The following is a 4909-nucleotide window of genomic DNA, read 5'->3' on the forward strand; positions in this document are numbered from 1 at the left end:
AAGCTTCTGCTGTTTGCCTGTGTGGCAAAGGACCTTGAGCTCTGCTCTGTGCAGAGCACTGCTGTCACTGCATGGAGGTGGACATGCCGTGGAGGAGTGGCACAACAAACCTTGTCCTGACTGGAATGCTGGCAAACTGCAGGCCCTCAGGGAGCAGAGACTGTGGAGGGTGGCCTTGCTAATGTCTGTAATGACATTCATGACATGTAATGACATACATGACATTCTTGAAACTTGCTATGCAAAAGCTTAGCAGGGAAATTGTGAACTTTGAGAGTGCAGGCTGAGCTCTGAACGGACAGATGGGAGACAGTAGATTTTTCTAAGTGGGCCTGAGATGCTTGCACAGGAAGGTCCTCTGTTGGAGCCATTGGATAAAATCTCAACCTGGGAACCTCTGCAGGAGATTAGAAGCAGTAACTAAGCTATCCTCAGGTCAGGCTGGCTTAGATGGTTCTGGTTGGAGTGACTTTCAGTGGACTGAAAAATACACCACGTGGCACTGTGTCAACCCACAGAGATCCAAGCTATTGACTCTCTTTGTAGGTAAATGGATTCTAATTGGTAGCACTTGCATAGTGGAGAGGCAGAGAGGTGTAATTACACAATTCAGTCTGGTGCTTCCTAACTAGCACTGCAATATTTTCTAGGTGTTTCTACTAAGACTAATTTTTTCACCACTGTGAAGACTTTGGTTGGGGGCTGTCTTTCCAAAATTCAGATTCTGTGCCTTCAAATTTAGTCTGTGCTAAAAAGGACATGACAAATTATATTCTTCATGGAGTGTCATGGAGCTGGTAATACAAAACAAAGAGCCATTCTTTTATGTGCTTTCTCCTGTGTGGAGGCAGAGACGCAATGTAGGCAGGTAACTGGTTGGTCAGACTCTCCGTTAAGCACAACAGGAAACTTTTCTCTAGACAGTGTATCTTTCAAAGGGAGGGGGATACCAGATACCTAGGAAGTCCTTATTTGCTGCTTTCATGTGCTTTTCCAGTTGTGTGAGGTTTTAAACTTATTTTTAAAAAAATATTTCAATCCCAGCACTCACACAATGGAATGTTTTAGCCAGAAGAATTTAGTTCACTCAATGAATTGGCTAAGTGCTAATGGCAAAACAGCATTTGTTCCAGGCCTGTATAAACCATCTCCATCTGAGATCTAGGATGTAGCCGAGCTGGTGAAACTTCTCTAGTCTCTAGTTTGGCTTAGTGTTATTCATTTTCACAATTTCAAATTTACTGCAGCTTTTGAGCATGCCTTTGTTTCTACTTCAGTTTATTATTGCATTGTGACACATTTTTTTAAAGTACCGATACTTGTAAAAATGAGTCCCAGGGCAGACCGCACAAATAAATAAATAAATAAAGGTGGCTAGGAGATCTATGGAGATAGGTGAGAGTGCATCACATGGGAAAGCTGCAGGAGAACCTGAGGCTGCATGGGGAAGAGGGGTGCTCCACCTGGGACTACTGCATTGAGGATCAGAGGGAGGTGAGCTGGAGCAGCTGCCACCATGCCCAGACCAGGAGCTGGTCTAGAAATGATCTTTGTATGGTTAGGACAGGGATCTCAGCACTGTGTTTTGGCAGGGAATGACTATCTGCGATCAGCTGGCATCACAGCTTGCTGGATCTTTCCTAGGAGCTTTTGGCCTTGGGTATACTTTTGGGGTACAGGACTTCACAGGAAACTTGTAGCAGCAGGACAGTGTTAAATTGTGTCCAGACACAAGCAAGGATTTAACTTCTCTAGGAAGCTTCCTGGTTCTGTCAGATCTGTTGCAGACACTGTGATTACTAAATAAGGTCTTAAGCTCTCTAGCACTTTGTGAACTCATTTTCATTTCTGATAGGAAAATAACAGACTGTCACATGCAGCTTCTTCCCTTTGCATAATTCTGATGCAGTTGTGACACTTAACATACAGCACAGATGATTGTGAAGGGCTTCTTAAAATTTAAATAGATGATTCAGAATTAATGATGAAAAATAACCTTATTGTTGTTCCAGAAAATCAGTACAGGCAGCAATTGCCTAACAAGATTATCCAGTTTCTGTTGATCCCCAAAACTTCTCATTGATAAAGCAGATAAAAAGTCTTAATTCTAAGTCTAGGAAATTATGTCCAAAGAAAATCACAAAGGTTTTTTTACTGTTGTTGATTATTATTATTTTTTTTTTTCTCCTTGAGAATGTATTGATGTTGGCTGTCTAGGACTTCTTAAAAAATAACTGAGGTTGTGAAAGCTTTCAGCACTCTAGAGAAGTTTAGATACTACTTTATTCTAGGCATATTTGTAGACAGCACTTCAGGTCTTTGGTTCTTGAGTAAGAAAAGAGGATGCAGTTTCAAAAGAGGGTTGAGCAAAGCTATCTTTCAGATTTCAATTGTAACACTAACATAAAAGAACAATAATTCTAGCAGTTGTTTTCTCCTTAAGTCTATCTTTTCATATTATAAGAATATTTATTTGTAATCTTTGTGTATACTTGCAATATGTTTCAAAACATTTCACAAGGACTGTTTAAAATCCTGTTTGACAGTACTTGCACATGACAACATGTAATATTAATTTGCTGTGAAGAGAAGCATAAGACTTGACTGTATCTAATTGCCCACATCTGCAGAAGGCACATCAGTACTCTAAACTGCTTTCAGAGTTCAAAGACCTCCAGTGGATTCTCAGCAATTGTAGGTTGTCTACGGCCCCTGTAGTTTCTGAGAGAGATACAGATTATAAGATGTGCTTTCATATAATAACGTGGTAAAATGCAGGAGTAAAAGACAGAGGCAAATTGTTAATATAATGATCTTTAGAGGCTGGAAGAGGCCTGGAAAATCAAAGGCGAGACATTGCTTCTTTATGATCTGGCTTGTTCATTATCTGTGGGAGCAGCTTTGTGCTTAGTGCTGTTGGAAATGCTGAATTCCTTTCCCTGGATTACTTACAGCCCAACTCTCACATGGGGAAGTTGGAGGATTTAACTATGGACAGTAGCATGGTAAACTGTTTTTCTACCAGGAGACTGGAAAAGACTAAATTGTAAATTTTAAGCTGTCTATTAAAAAGCTTTTTCAGTTTTATCCTCTGAAGCTGCTGAAATGTATGGACAAAGGTTTTTAACATTTTAACAGCAAAATACTGTTGACAAGTAGTGAGATATATTATGCAGGGTCTCACAATTTGTGCCCTCATGTAGATGCACATGTATCCATTGCATCCTGTTTTTGCCCATCTTTTCTGTGTTTTCTAGTTTAGTAAGTCATTATTGAAAACTGTGTTTTCAATATAAGTTGAAGTAGGTTAGTTTTAGATTAGAATTTAGGAAGAAATTCTCTAGTGTGAGGGTGGTGAGGCACTGAAACAGGTTGCCCAGAGAGGTTGTGGATGCCCTATCCCTGGAAATGTTCCAGGCCAAGTTGGATGGGACTGTCCATGGCAGGGGGACTGGAATTAGATGATCTTTAAGGTCTCTTCCAACCTAAACCATTCTGTGACCTGAAAATGTCAAATACATGGTCTTTACTTCAAAGATCTCTTTGTAGGTGTTTAAGTCTGTTTTTGGGATTGAAGACTTCCAACACCATTATCTGCAGCTCCCTGGATTACTGTTTCTTGACTTCTGCTGCAACATTTATCCTTTCTGATGACTCAAATGGGTTGTTTTAGATGCCCACATGCAACCACAGAAATTTCCCTCTGCACACGATGTATAGCAGTTCTGCACATAAATTGATTTGTTCTGTGTTCTAAAATCTTTGAATCCATTGTGTTGCAAATGACATTGTATTAATACTGCCCCCATATTGTTTATTTTTTCTTTTGATGACTCCACTATGACCTGAGTTGACCACAATATTAACAATTAGTGTTCTTAGTTCACTAGAAAGTATGCAGCATGTCATGGAAAAAAAACCTCATAGGCTCATTTATTCATAAACTAATCTTAATCTAAACTTTAATTAAAAAAAAATATCTATAATAAACAGCATAGGGCCTTTCAGAAAGTATGTGATTTGAGATAGCACTGTAGGAGTGAAAAATGCTCCAATGTATTGAAGTTCTTGCTTCCCTTTTATTTTCAGCTAGCAGTGGAAAAAATGCTGCAAACATTTAATGCTGTGAGGGTTTCTCATATATCTCAGTTGGAGATGAGATATAATGTGGAAAGTAACTGCAGAAGAACACTGAAGAAAGAAGCAAAGCAAAACACAACCCACCCTGAGAAAAAAAAACAACAAAACACAAAATCAAAAATCAAACACAAAACCCACCATGAAATAAAAAAAACCAAAACCCTCACTAACTCCCAAAATAAATTTGGCTTATAATAACCATCACATACAGTACAGGATCATTTGATTATCTTTTTGTTATTATGAAAATAATTGCTGTAAGATGTGTTTCAGCTGTATTTAATAGGATCAGTAGGTTTGTGCTCCTTATGACATTGAAACGGATAAAGATTTAATTTAGATAAATGACTACCTGACATGGACTGTTGTTTTTTATGTGTATCTTCTGCTTTTGTGTTCACTTGTGACTTCTGTGATGGTTAAGAGATAATTGCTTTTCCTGCAGGGAGCAGTCTTGAAGTTGAATGGTAAGAAAGAAGTATCTTCTTTGTGCAGATGTTGCTTCTGCAGCAACATCCAGCAAGAATGACGGAGCCGATGTTGGTGTGTGTGATGCTTGACAGAACCAGCTGCCTCTGCCTAATGCAATGAACTTGGCTGCTCTGTTTGGTGATTTTCCTCTGCCCAGTTCAGAGAATCTTGTCAAGTGTGCTTCTTCAGGCTTAAGAAATAGATTTATCAGTTTAACACTAGAGATAGTTACTCAGAATTAGTTGTTATCTGTGCCAAAACTATTTTTGGAAGGTCCCTGTTGGATGCTAGAGCAGGG

This window comes from Chaetura pelagica, unplaced genomic scaffold, assembly GCF_000747805.2.
Source record: "Chaetura pelagica isolate M959 unplaced genomic scaffold, ChaPel_1.0 scaffold39, whole genome shotgun sequence".
NCBI classification, from domain to species: domain Eukaryota; kingdom Metazoa; phylum Chordata; class Aves; order Apodiformes; family Apodidae; genus Chaetura; species Chaetura pelagica.